Source organism: Pantherophis guttatus, chromosome 3 (genome assembly GCF_059756535.1).
Source record: "Pantherophis guttatus breed Tessera chromosome 3, ASM5975653v1, whole genome shotgun sequence".
Lineage (NCBI taxonomy): Eukaryota > Metazoa > Chordata > Lepidosauria > Squamata > Colubridae > Pantherophis > Pantherophis guttatus.
This window is the reverse complement of record NC_142065.1, coordinates 158,728,645-158,744,013: the sequence shown is the minus strand read 5'-3', so window position 1 is coordinate 158,744,013 and position 15,369 is coordinate 158,728,645. Positions and strand designations below refer to the sequence as shown.

The window sequence follows — 15,369 nt, the reverse complement described above, 5'->3', positions numbered from 1 at the left end:
GATATGGCTTTGGAAATAGCTTTGCCAGTCTTCCAAAAGATATAGCTTGCTTATATTTCAAGGAAGAGTCCTTAGCTTGCATTAACATGATTTAAAATTTACCTCTTTTAATGCTTTACATGGCTCTACTCCATATATAAATGTCTTATTAATGCCAAGGGTTTCAAGACTCTAAGAATGTTAAACTGCAGACAAGCTTCAAGAGACAGTGAGAAATGTAGTGTCACAAAAGCATATTGTGGTTCAAATGAAATATAGAGGTATAACTGAGAAAATTGTATGAAATTGTAATGGAACACCAACAAAGAAAAAGAAAAGAAAGGATTTAGATCCTTAAATTAGAACCAATTTAAAGTCCAAAATACAGTAATGAGTATTTGAAGGCTGAATCAAGTGATTGGTTTCCTTTCTGCCTTAAGGATCCTGCCAACCATCATCAATTCCATGTTTTTTTTTAATTTAGAGCCAAGCTTAATCAGCAAATTGATCTTAAACAGTTTGATATTTCCATATGATTTCATAAAGTGGCTTCATAATTAGCCAAGAAGAAAAGGAAATAAAAAGAAACGATGCCATGCATCATAGAAAATATGTAAAGAACAAATAATCATCATATTTTCAAGTTATAGAATATGCACAACTATGAATATATTATTCATAGCGCTGCAATTGTCATAGTTAATAATTAGACCCTACTATAGACCTTTTGTATTTATTTAAAGAGTATTTGGCTTTATGTTAGACGCATCAGTTATATATCTTCATCATTAAGACAGTAAGCAAAACCGTGTCATATACTGTCTAAGTAAATAATAACACTAATTATTTAAAGAAATACAATAAATAAAATAAATTTGGCTATTTTTTTATTATTATTATATTACATCCTTACTATAAATTTCTGAGTTCTGAGTTCCAAAAATATTGTTTGTTCTCTAGAATCTATTTCCTACAGTTTTATAAACAGTAATATTAATTTCAAACTCTTTAATGCATATCTTTTTAAAACAGACTACCACCTTCTGGTTTTGGTATTTTTCTTTTACAAACTATAGTTTTTATACATAAGTCGCCAGTTATTTTTTTCTCATGAGCTGAATAACATTGTGAATTTGTCTTAAACACTGGATGTCAAAATGTTAACCTAATAAATAAAAGCCAAGTGTATAAAAACATTTATATGCATTTTTTTCTTTTTTCTCTTTAAAGTTTAATTTCATTTATCATTTAAGAGATTTGTTATAATCAATAATTATTTCGCAAGGAGAAAGGGTAAGAACTGAATCCTCTAGCCAAATGTGAATATGTTATTTGGTTAAGAAGTGGCATTATAGAATATTTTTTGCATTTTAACTCTTTAATTGCTAGTAATGTAGCAATTAAGAAACCAAAATACACTTCAAGGTTAGGGATTGGATGCTCAATGAGGCATCCTTTGAAACATAGGAGGTAGTAGCAAAAACTATCTCAGACTAAGAGTTGGAGCTAAGGGCTTTGGGACTTAACATAATAAGGATTAAAGCATGCAATTGTTCTGCCCCAGCTACGGACCCCAAAGAACGCAGCACACACAAAGTCTGTACCAAACTCAATTTACTAAAATAACTCAGTCTTTTTCAAACAAAGGCTGTTAATAAACTTTCTTAACAGCCTACAAGAAACCAAAGATAAAGTAATCACAATCTTACTATGGTTGGCAGAAAGCCCAGAAGCAATTTACAGAGAATCCAGAGGCGAAGGAGAGTGAACTAAAGTTGTTCCCTACATGTGCTCGCTTCGGCAGCACATATACTAAAATTGGAACGATACAGAGAAGATTAGCATGGCCCCTGCGCAAGGATGACACGCAAATTCGTGAAGCGTTCCATAGTTTTAAAAAAAAAAGTTGTTCCCTACAAATTGCTTCAGTCGGTGTTCCTCCTTAAATAGGCTAAGCTCCAAGCCTTACTCTCGAGGAGTCTGAGGAGCCACTCCTGCCTTTTGCCAGCTCTGCGCGCCCGTGCATTGAGAAGAGGCTCCTCCTCTTCATCCTCTTCACTTAAAGGAGCTTCTGGAGATTCTGAAGGCCTTGGCTGAATCCCTGCCTCTGGCACCACATCTTCTCCAGCCTCCTCATTGTCTGACTCAAGCACCAGCTGCACAGGCTGCTGGTGCAGCACCACACCAGCTTCCTCATTGTCAGAATCAGCTACAGTCTGCACAGGCCGCTGACGGGCCACAACAGCAACGTTTCATTAACCAAATTACCTTTGGGCTTATTGGTATTCTAAAATTTCCATAGCTACAGCTTTGTATTATGCCAGTAAAATATGAAATAACAGGGTATACAGTGCATGGAAGCATACAGGGTATAAAATGCATCTATAGCATTGTTATATTTATATTGAACTGTCTTTGACATAGAAAAACCATTTGTTTTCTATACTGTTAATATTGTCACACGATCAAACAAGAATAAGTGAGTTTTGGTAGAGTCTTGGATCTAACAAATTCCAAATAAAAAGATTGTCAGAAAGAAATAAAACAATGTTACATAATCCTTTCATCTTCTTCATATAAACTGAGAATGGTGAAATTGTTTGATTGATTCATTGATTCATTCATTCATTCCATTTATATCCCTCCATTTATTTGTGATAGAATTTTTATGCAATGCAAAAAAAAAAAAATTGCAGATAAGAAAGCCTTCTACTTACAACCACCGTTAAGCCCAACATTTCTGTTGATAAGCAAGTCAGTTGTTAAATGAGTTTTGTCCCATTTTACAACCTTCTTTGCCACAGTTGTTAAGTGAATCACTGCACTTGTTGAGTGAATTATGTGATAGTTAAACGAATCTGGTTTCCCTCTCCCCCATTGATTTTGCTTGTCAGAAGTCATTTGGGAAGGTTACAAATGATGATCAACTGACCCCGGGACAGTGCAACTGTCATAAATACATGCTAATAGCCCAGCGCCCAAATTTTAATCGCGTGACCATGGGGATGCTGCAACAGTCATAAATGTCAAAACTGGTCATAAGTCATTTTTTCAGTGCCATTGTAACTTCAAGCGGTCACTAAATGAATGGTTGCAACTATCATACATGTTGATGCAGGTGTGTTTAAAGAAAAATAATAAATGAATAAATAAAATTAAAATTAAAAAGACTTCGCTTTGATCCATGAGTTAATTTTCCAAAACAAAGGAACTGTGGAGAGAGATTTGGCTTACCTGACAATGTACACTATTTTATGATACTAACCCAGTTTGGACCATTGACTGCTTTTTTCTAAAACATTTTTCTTCTTTCTCGTGCCTTCTAAGAGTTAACTATTTTGCTTAGAAATGTAAAGTGTGTATATGTGTGCATGAATACTCACCAGAATAAAGATAGTTAGGCCACTTGGCATTTGCAGCAGGATAAAAAGCATTTAAATAAAATTCCATTTGCCCCCCAAAAATAGAAGAGTGGGTGGTGATGAGTTTCCCTTCTGACAGGCACTAAAAAAGCCATTTTTGGCTAAATAGTTTGTCAAGAGAAATAACTTGCTCTCGCTAGACACACATCTGGGATGTGACAGAAAGAATCCGAAGACTCTTTAAGCTCATTAAGAAATATCTATCCTACTGATCCATGTGAGAACAAACAATACAGCCAAATGTAGCCTTGAATATATCACAAGGGACTCAGAAACACTGGGGAGAAGGACAACAATTAGGCAGTAATTGTAGTTGAAATGTAAAATTTGTTACTACCGGTTCTGTGTCCGTGGCTTGGTGGGGGGTAATGTAACTGGGTGGGTATGGCCAACTTTTTTTTTTAACTTTTAAAACCATTTTTTCTACAATCTCTTCAGCCAAAGAGGTTGTTTAAAAAATGCTTTTAAAAGCCTCTGACGATCCAGCTCAGTTGCCTGATCATCAGAGGCTTTTTTTTCTTTTAAAAACATTTTTTCTACAACCGTTTCGGCGAAAGAGGTTGTAAAAAAAATGCTTTTAAAAGCCTTTGACGATCAGGCAACTCAGCTGGGATCATCAGAGGCTTTTAAAAGCATTTTTTCTACAATCTCACCAGCCAAAGAGGTTGTAGAAAAAATGCTTTTAAAAATAATAATAAAAAAGCCTCTGATGATTACGCAGCTCAGCTGGGCATGGAGGGGGGGCAGGGATGTTTGCTACCGGTTCTCCGAACCACCTGCCGCCATCGCTACTAGATCGGGCAAACCGGGAGCATTTCACTCCTGCAATTAGGGCATAGGAAGTGGTGGGGTTTTGTTTTTTTAATTTTTGCTCCTTCATATCAGAGAAGTGGCCCAAGAAAAGAGAAAAGATAGTTAAAAATTGGCTACCCAAGTAATGCCAACAAGGGCAATTTAAACTCATTCATAGGGATACGTTTCCAGAAAGAAGGATTCTGACAAAAGATAATTTTCCCACAAGAGCTGGGAAGTACTTTATGTATTTGGAAGGTGGTTTATAAACCTGAGCCAGAGGATGGGGCAAAAGAAGGCCCACAAATAATTAAATGCCAAGTGTTGAGAATGAACAAGTAGTCATATGCAGGATATGGAGAATGCAAAGTTATGCAAAAAATGCAGGAAACCAGAGGTCAAATTACATGACCCAAGGATTTATTACAAATGCACAAAATATGGACAGCAAAAAGAGAAAAATATAGAAATTTTAATGCAAGAAGACAAATACGAATGTGTAGGTTTCACAGATACCCGGTAGAATGAAATAATGAAATTCATGAAGAATGCAAACATTGAAGAGTACATATCCAAAAGGAGTACGCCAGACAAAAACAAAAAAGGAATGACATTAAATGTGAAATAAGGTCATGTATGCATTAAAATCCAGAACTTTGAGTGTAAATATCTAGACAGGAATATTTGTATAAGAATGCAAGGGAATGCAAGGGAATTACTGAAAATACACTAGAAAGTACACTAGCTAGGCAGACCTGAATAATGCTGACCTAGGCCAGATTGCATTACTTTCACGGAATACAGAAATTTTTCATCATCTTCACCAAATAACAACATCTGCCTATCTACTTGGGAGGAAGTCAGATGGATAAAATGATAAAACAAGTCTAAAAAATCTGACTATGCAACCAACATTAATAATAATACCCCAGTGACATCAACATGATTATGGGGCTTGCATGCTCTGAGGAAGATGAGATCTGTGCCAAAAGTTCAACCATACTGGAGGTGGAGGAGAAGCCAGATGAAAAGTATCTTGTCCATAAACATATGGTGAGACATAATTTGTAAACACACTGAACGTCAGTCGGGCCTGTGATGGAGGGGGCCTAGATGGACCGTAACCTTATCTCTTTTACAATCTATTAGAACAAATGAGCCTCACAAGCAGTTTACACTAAACTGTTTTTATTTAAATAAAACAAGGTCTATTCAAAAAGAATATTAGATGTCATTCTCTTTCTTAAGTGTCCTGTCAGCTCTCTGGTGCAATCGCTCTATGCGATTGGAGTTCGGCTTTTCTTCCTCAGAAGGAAGAGGCTATAGTGACTTCAGCTCTGCCTCTGATCCCGAAGAGTCACACAATGTCTGCTGGCAAGCATCTCCTTTTATACTGTCACAGTGGCAGTTAGAGAAGGGCATAAAAAAGCCCCGGAGATTCAAAGCCAGGAGCCACTCTTTGATTGGCTTATTTAATTGTCTAAGCCAAAAGCCATTAATAGGCACAGCAACTGTGAGGGAATTTTTCTCTCACAGGGCCAGTTTGATATTACCATGGACCATGCTAGGTGTAGGAGTTCCTGAACATCTAGTGACAAGGAAGCCACAAGACTCCAGACTGTTGACTGAACAACCAGAGCTAGCAGCTGCAAGTTTACCGGAAGAAAAGTTCCTTACCCATTACAAATACAATAAGAATGAAACCAAAAATAAAATAATGATTCGCTATTACAAATCGAGTTCAGTGAGAAGAGGGTATCTGAAAAAAACACCAGTTTTGGAAATAATATCCAGAATGAGAAATAACCAAACAGAGACTAGCAGATCAGCATTGTTTTATAGTACAAAAAAATTTATAAATATTTTAAAAAACATTGCTGATGAACTGTGTAACCCAAATTTTACAAATAATATGATTATGAGCATAATTCATAACATTGACTAAGTTTGAAATGTTTTATTTATATTACATTTAAAAGAAGCCTTGAGCTGAAATCATGATGACATACAATTTTCTTAATAGTACTCAGGTAATGTTTTCTAATTGCTTTCTTCCAAAATGTTGTTTGTTTGTATGCATATCTTTTCTTTTCTTCCCAGTCTGGCATACAGCCCAGAAATCCCCTGGAGGTCCCCATAAAAATACAAACTCAGGCCAATTCAACGTAACTTAAACCAAGGTTATTTGGGAAAAATTAGATTTTTTTAAAAAAAAATGTAGCTTATTGGGCTTTATTAGGTATGACATGCTCCAGATGTTTCCTCAGACCAATCTTGAATAGTCAATGATCAAAAATTGTAATTCAACAACTTCTGAAGAGTCACAGATTCCCTGTCCTGGAGCTAATTTCAAAGCACCCTAAAGAATTAAAACAATAATAAAACCCTAATTTCATAAGGGTTTTATTATTGTTTTAATTCTTTAGGGTGCTTTACAATTCTATCCTGTCTTTTCTATGAAATACATATTCAGGATGGCAGTGCCCAAAGAAATTAAAGCTATACTACATTAATGGTAACTGATGTTTCGTAGATGATGCAGAAAACAAGTAGAGATATTTTACTTAAACTCAAATTTTAAAAAGAGGGAAGCAATTTCAATACATCTTGCAGATATTGCAGATATCCACATCTGGTAGGAATATATTTTTTCATGTTAGTTATCCCAGTTTATTAATTAGAGTACTCTTTGGCAGCTGGATGTTGGTCAAGTGAATTTCAAATACAATTAGTTGAATCTATTTTTAAAAATGGGGAGTCATCCTATTCTCAGCAAAGTCAATAACTTTTACCCATCACTTTGACTAAAATCTATAATGGTCTCAAATCCTGTGGCTGCTCAGATTTCATTGTTGACCTTTAAAAGAGCAGACTACCAACATTTCACAGTATTTGCCAATATTGTTAACATTATAGTGAAACTATTGGTCCGCTTGATTATAATGTTTTTAAAAATGCTGGGTTTAAAGAATTAGCAAATGGCAAATCATGCAATGAAAATGGTATGCAGAAATTCAGAATACATATGTGTTGTGTCTTGTGTTGTCTTCACTCTGTTCAACTGTTTCATTAACGCTCTTTTGTTATTTCATAAAATTAGGAACAGTGCAAAGGCTTTTGGCATGATCTCCCCTCACACTTGATTTGTTCAATGAATAGTTACTAAGAAGGAGCACAATATTGTTGATTTCCTCTTTTATAGAAGCTTTCAAAAACAGCGATAGTGATATAATATATTAACTTTTAAAAGGCTTATTATAAATGCATAACTTGAACAGTTTTTATATATCAGAACCTGCTGAAAGTTTGAGCAATGATTCAAAACTCTAAAGTATTTTTACATAAGCCATTTCATTCAATATATTCTGTCTTGGGGGTCTGTCTTTGGATACAGTATATTAATTTGGTGGGTTTTATATTGCATTGTTCTAAAATTCCATTTTTCCTGAGATCACATGATGAACATACCCATTTAATTAATTTCTCTATTTTGCCCGTTACTTTATAAAGCCATGATTTTTTCCTAATTATTTCAGGAGGGTTTATTTTGCTTGCTTACTTTCTTTTACAATTAATGGGACTTTCTGGAGACATGGTTAATTTGCATTTTATTCGTAGTTGAACTGGATCAAGTCCTTTTTAAGTACAAATAGTATTATACACCCTGAGTATAACCATTATTCTCGTAGTCATACAATATGGTTTCTTTTAATTACATAATATTATACGTCATTGTTATAACCATTATTTTCATAGTTGTGCCATAACATTCTATACCTTTATCACTCTATATGTTTCAATCTATAATCCCGTACAATCCACTAGTACTGTTACTTACAATATCTATTCTTATATATATATCTATATAACTGTATCTATTTCTATTTTGCTGATCTTCTTTCGTTATTAAGTTACTAATCTCTGTACCTGTTATCTAACCATTTGTACAATAAGCCCCATGTTGAGTAATACTCAGATCCCTCTTTATCTTTAAGTACCATTGTTAACCTGTCCAATTCGGCACATTCTATTATTTTCTTTATTACCTTTTCGTCTATAGGTATACTTTCATTTTTCCTATTTTGTGCATATGTGAATCTAGCTGCTGGGTTGTTTTTTTTTCCCACATTCTTTTTCTGAATGGTAAGGCTTAAATATAAAGTGAACCCTACCAAAAAAAAAAAAAAAGGCAATGCTTTTTATTATTATTACATTACAATATGTAATGCTTCTAATCTGGTTGTGACCATTTAGGCCTTATAGCACTCCATTTTTTTTTTTTACTCCCTTTTTCCCTTCCTGTCTTTTCATAGCAAGATATCCTATTGGAAATATGTATTGTGCTTTTCTTTTAAAGTTATACCTGCAATCCCCTAGGCATGCTAATAACTCTCTCCCGTTTCTCAGTAGCATTATTTTGACTATATTGCCTTCAGCACAAGAGCTCACTGTTAGATAAGTTATTGTACTGTGTATTAGAATTAAGTATTCCAGTCATTTTAGCAGACTTTCAGCCAGTAAAGGATGCTGAATCTAAGAAAAAGTCCCCAAATGATTAATCTATTTACAGCTGCCTGTACTGCAAATACAACATAAATAGCCAAATGCAAGTGAGACCAAACAGTGACAGAAAACAGAAAATGAAAAATAGATCTGGTATTTCAGGTTAGATGCAGTAAATTACCATGTTATTCACTGAAATCTCTCCAAACCCAGAAACTCATATATCATCTGTCAATAGCTTAAATTCCATATATAAATTTATGTCATTTTTGTCTGTTGTCTCTAAATGTGTATTATTCTCAGAGGAGTCTTGAAGTTGTGGTTGTCATGTGACACAATTCTATGGGTCATACTTTTACAAATTTCTTCAAAGAGCTAACCTGCTTTCCAAAGACATGCAAGAAACTGTCAATTGCTGTTTTCCCGTTTTTTTCTAATATGCTCACTTCTTGGCAAAATAGTATTTTGGATGAAAATAATTATCTAAGCATTGTCATTTTTAAATCAGTGAGGCCATGTAGATGTAAATACATTGTGCAATATTGGTAAAATATCCATTGGGATTCATATACATTGTATTCATGTTATATTTTGGTTTCAGATTTTAATCTGAGCAGGTTTTCTTATGCTTTTTTTTAAAAAAAAAAACCTAATTGCACCCCAATAAACTCTAATGTGGAAAGTTTGTTGTATACAGGCTTATCCAAGGTCAGATTTATATTCATCCGTGTCCAAAGAAATTGTCAAAAGCCAATTTTATACTGAATCCAGGGAAAGATTTTATAAGGTGATGTATAAGGTGACAATAATAACTAGGTTTAAGTGAAAGAACGTTATTCAGCTGAAGATGATAAAGACCAGAATATTGCAAGTTTCTTTTCTGTTGCTGCCAGATATGCAGCTAAACTCCTTAGTGCAGGGGTGTCAAACTCGATTTCATTAAGGGCTGCATTAGGGGGTCAGGGTAGGCATGCCCAGCATGATGTCATTTGTGTCGATGGGCGCCTGTGGCGGCCCGAGTGCTCTGCCATTGAAAATGGCTCCTGACCTCCATTTTCAGCTGGAACAGCATCCTGTAACCTTCTGCCAGCAAAAATGGAGCTCAGGGGGCGGGGGGCTGCACGCAGCCCTTGCAAGCCTTGTTCTTTCTGGCAGAGGCACTGCAGGCCGGTCCTTTGTTGTTTCCAGGGCAGGTCCATGGGCCAGATCTAAGCACTCCATGGGCCGGATCCGGCCCTAGGGCCTTAAGTTTGACACCCCTGCCTTAGTGTCATGGCCCAGGTTCAAGACTCAGTTTCTGAATCTAAATCTGGCCCTGAAGAAGCTGCTCCAGGTGAGTCTGTGGAATGTCAGCCACAGCACAAAGCCGGGAATCCTACCAGGTTGAACAAACACAGTTATCATCTGAGCAACTGGAAAAGTCAGGCGAGGATGACGTAACACCTCCTAGCTTCCCCATCAGACAAGAGAAGTGAAGACAGCAAAACATTGAAATTTTCTTAGGTTCCTCATTAAGCAAAAGAATAAACTTTCTGGCTAATGATACTAATAAAGGAGAATATTTGTAGCTCAGGGTTAACATGAAGGGTCCTTGGTGCCCTCTGAGCTTGCTTGTTTTCTTGCAGACATTTCATTAAGCAGACTAGGTAACTAGCACCAATGATGTTATCTACAGTAGTTTGGGTAATGAAACATCTGTAAAAAAAAACAAGCAAGCTCAAGAGAGCACTAAGGACTCCTCATGACCAGTGATAGCTACCTACTGCCTTACTTAAGAAAAAGCTCTGAATTAGGTTTGCTGCAAACTACATCTGATCTTCAATTCCTGTGTAGATTCTACTCTTCTACTCTGATCTTTGAACTGGCTGACAACCTTGACATGGTTTTCTGAAATTTGGAACAATTTTAGACAACTATTTTGCACTAGTATTTCAAAGCAAACTTTTCAGCCAAGCCTTTTTCTTTTCTTAAAGTCCTTTGCTTCATTGTTAACTCTTCAGCCTTGAAGTAAAACTGATAAATCTCTCAGTAACCATGTTTGTGGCTGAAACCTGAAATAGTACCCTCAGTTTTCTAAGACTGTATTTTTAAAAGGGCAAAAATATTAACCTGAAAACTTAATAATTTAAAGAGTATGAAAGACGATTTATCTTGAACTGTAGCTAACCTTAGTTACTAAGGCTTCCTAATTGGGGAACAGAAGATTTGGTTGTCTAGAGCATATTGTGAGAGTATTGATTTCTGACTGCAGTGAGAAGGTATTGATTACAAGAGATTCAAGAAGAAGAAAGTAGAATTTAGATTTCCTGAATTTAGATTTCCTGAATTTAGATTTTCATCAACTATGCAGCCGCAGACTCCAGAGCCTTTGCTGAACCTCTCTTCTTCCTTCAAGTACGTAGCTTCTTATGAAGCCTTTACCAATAATGTTGCAAGTCCACAATCCCATCGTTCTGCCTCCTTCAAGATCTCAGTTTGTGTTGTCAGCGGCAGAAGTGGACAAAGACATCAAACATCATCCCCATTGCGTACCACAAACACAAATAAAAAGAACTTTTGGTAAACTTTATTCATAAAGATCAGGAGTAGAAATTCCCAGAACCCCTTTCCTTGATAACATCTAAGGGTCACAGTTTTCTTGTCCATGGCAATGTCACTTCTATGCCCAAAAAAGTATAAGGCCCAGTTCCAAGCTGGGAGAAAGATACTGGAAATAAAATGGAGGCAAACTGCAGGAAAGGAAGTCTCTGTTTATTTGGCATCCAGAAACTAGTGACAGCAGCATGTTTCTTGGGTGGCTGACAAAATGGTGTTGAGAGTAGGTGGGTTTTTATACATTATTTGGGGCTTTGTGATAGAGATGCCGTTTCCTGTGCAAGAATATTCCTTTAATATTTTAAAGGCTGTTGCCCAGCGGTGAAATCCAGCCGGATCTATCCGGCTCATGTGAACTGATAGCACCGGCAGCAGGAGGCTCCACCCACCCGCCGGGACGTCTTTATATCCTGTCTTTGACCCTCTGTGCATGCGCAGAAAGGCTCTGTGCATGTGCAGAAGATGCGCGTGCAAGGGCATTCACATTCCCAAACCAGTAGCGAAGGTAAGTGCATTTCACCGCTGCTGTTGCCAGATTCCTATTGGTCATGTAGGGATCATGGCTGGTTCCACAGGCAAAAAAAAAAATGCAAATCCTAGGTGTTTTCTTTGTCTGAGCTAATTTTGTCAGTTTCTGCTCCTTGCCTACTGTGTTGCTTATTTGGAGTTTCTGGCTGCTCTTTGCTCTTTGCTCTTTGCTCTTTGCTCTTTGCTTATGAATAGAGTGGGCCAGCTTTCTGAATGGATATAAAATATCCATTTCTAAAGACTAGCCTCTTTGCGTTTCTGCTTGAGGCTGCTCTCCTATAGCAGGACGACTGGGTCTGCTTTCTGACTTTAAGAAGATGTCTCTCCTGTTCTTCTTTAGGGAAAATATTCTATTCTGTTTCTTTTTAATATTAAGAATAAAGAATATTTTATTCTAGGGAGGGGGCTTTCCTACAATATGTGACTTCATTCTTTTACATGGTGACAATTCTGGTTGGTGCAAAATACTGAAATACATTTTTTTATTCTTTCTTAGAAGGATCTCAATTCAAATTCCAGAAGAAATTATAACTTAAAACTGCTTCGTAAGAGTTTTAGACATTGCACTTTAACAGTTATCCTTAACTGAGAGTGAATAGTTGTATTCATGGTAGTGAGCTTTGACTTGATTAAATAGAGGAAATTGGCTTCATTGGGCCTAGAGAAATGCCCCTGCATATTGAAATCTTTAAGCTGAGTTATATATTATTTTTATTGATTAAATTTACATGCCATCCATCTCGCCTAGAGGTGACTCTAGGTGACTTGCAACCAAATAAAAGCAACAAGATAAACATTAAAGTGTTAAAATAATAAATATTAACATTGACGTAAAATTAAGAAAGATGGTAACAAAAGAAGCAAGATAGCACTTATTTGCAGCCCTGTTTAAACAGTTTAAAGAGTCAGCATATTGCCTCCCAAAAATCTGGTCCTCATTTTACCAACCTCAGAAGGATGGAAGGCAGAGTCAACCTTGAGCCGGTCAGGATCAAACTGCAGGCAATCAGCAATCAGCAGGATTAGCCTGCGATACTGCATTTTAACCACTGCACCACTACTGCTTTTTAAGATAAAGTGGAGGTATAGTCTTATATCAGTCCATTAATCATCTCCAGTATGACACGCCCCCATCAGGGCTCTAAGCCAATTGGCAGACCCAGATTTTTAGGCACTTTCAGAAGGCCAACAGGATGGATGCAGATCTCACCTTGAGGGGCATAGAGAGTGGGAGGCACAGCAGAAAAAGCTTTTCTTCTGGATGCTGCCAGCTAGAATTCAGTGACTGATGGGATCTGCAACTTTCCCATTCTATCAGTGCAGATGGGGTAGGTAATCCCATTACGATGAGATTCCTTGGGTAACCTGGACCAAATTTAAATCAATTTTTTTAAAAAAAAATGCCATAAAGGGCTTTAAAGTAATAACCAATACCTTGAGTTCGACCTGGAAGCAAACCAGCAACAAGTGCAGCTTGTGCAACAGCGGTGTGACATGGGCCCCCAGGCCCCCCAAGAACTGTTTGCCTGGCTGTATTGTGCCACTTATAGCTTCCAAATACTCTTCAAGGGTCACCTCACACAGAGTGCATTGCAGATGTGAGAGGACCAGGGCCTGAATGTCTGAGCACAGCAACTCACATATAGAGATACAGCAGAAGTTGAACATGATACGGAAAGAGGAGTATTAGGTACTGGCACTGGAGATGAGGAGAGTGGGTCCCACATTTAAATAGCAACGAGTGTAGGAAAGTATGGCCAAGGCACTGGGGACAATGTTACAGGAGATTAGGGGGCCACACATTTGTGTAGATCCCTTCTAAGCTATAAACTCCATTCTTAGGTCTAAGTGGTCAAATATGTATGTTATTTGTAAAGCCATGGCAATAATTGGCAACATTATACAGGAAATGGCTGGATAAAACTGTATGAATACTATACATGAATCTATACATGAAACTGGCCTTTTGGGACAATCTATGGATTCTTCTGATAGGTTTATCATCCCATTGACCTGCAGTGACTCTCCTGGAGCTTCATTGCAAAGCTAGTACTGGAGTCTCTCTGGCCTTTGGAGCAGAGGACTTCAGCACCACTGCTTTTGGTGAAGGAAAGGAAAGGAAGGTAAAGTGGCCTCGAGATTCATGTCCTCAATATTACCATAAACTTGTCCCAAGTAATTTATACGTTAATCATTAAAAAGAGCAATAGCAAGCAAAAGGAGAAAAGAAAGAAAATAATTTGTATGGAAATACAGTAATCAGTAAGTGGATAAAGGAATTATTGTGATGATACAGTTAGTGCTCATTTTGTTTATGAGAAATTATCCATAAAGCACATTATGCAGATTAAATTATTTTAACAATGTGAGAAAGGATTTGAGTCTCTTGAGTGATGTCCCAAAATCTCGACTATTTTTATTTAAGAATAAAAAATGAAAAACTACTGAAAAACATTATAGATAATTACTTTCTTCCTCTTTGGTCTATTTCAACTAATACACAATATTTACAGATATTTAACCTTTTGCGATTTCAATTCTTTAATTAGTTGTTAAAAACCATACTCTAAATATGTATATGTGCCTTGCTTGCTAAATATATATAGTTTATATCAGGGGTCTCCAACCTTGGCAACTTTAAGACTTATGGACTTCAATTCTGGGAGTTGAAGTCTTAAAGTTGCCAAGGTTGGAGACCCCTGGTTTATATGGAAACCATTCTTGCTTAAATTGAGTTAAACTTCTATTGTGAATATGTGCTGTAAATTTTGCCATTATGCATTCCCCCAGTCTGATAACCTGACTTCGTTCAGTAATATTCCTCTTTTCCAATTTTCCACATTCTGGATTTCTACTTTGTAACAGATGGAACAATATGGAAGACGTGTGTTTATTTACTTGTTAATTTTTCATGCTGCCTATCTACCCTATAAGTTCACTCTGGGCAGCTTATAGATTTATCCTTTATTATCTAAGATCAGGGTTTGTTTTTTTATCTAGCTACACATTGTCAGCATCTGGGATCTCTGAAATGGCAAAGGACTTTATAATGATCCATCAGAGGAACTGATGAATTTTGATGGTTTCCTGAGTGTGCTTGAGAATATCCCAGTGATAAGGAATGAAGCTCTGGTTTGTACCTGTTTGACCTCTAGTAAAAGCAGATTGCCAAGCAGGGAAAAACAGGTTTTCAAAGGAGCTCCAAGAAATGAAGCAAATGAAAGGGTTCTTAGATTAATGGTAGTGGGTAAATCCCATTGAAAATAACCAAACGTTGATAAGGAGATGGATTTTGCACTACATGATGGTAAAAAGCATGATGAAGCAAGTGTATGCATCTGCTTTTATTGCGTTTTCAGATTCTTCCCAAGAAACTTTGTTCCAGGTATTCTGAACTGTTTGGTGAAATGATGGATAAGATCCATCAATGCTATAATATTTTTGCACCTTTCTCAAAATAAACAAGGTTTTTACAATTATAATTGCTTTTTATGGTGAGAAAACATTTACTATGGGGAGTTTTATGTACATTTTTGAGGAGATTTTTGAT

The 15,369-nt window shown here is 36.5% G+C and overlaps 1 protein-coding gene and 1 non-coding gene across 2 annotated transcripts in view; both read left to right on the top strand.

Annotated features, from left to right (window-relative positions):
* DOK6 (docking protein 6) overlaps positions 1-15,369 on the top strand; it is a 207,363-nt gene that overhangs the window by 124,929 nt on the left and 67,065 nt on the right. The window lies entirely within an intron of this gene.
* Positions 1,768-1,874, top strand: LOC117672929 (U6 spliceosomal RNA). The gene has a single exon (XR_004593423.2). It is a non-coding gene; the product is annotated as a U6 spliceosomal RNA (small nuclear RNA).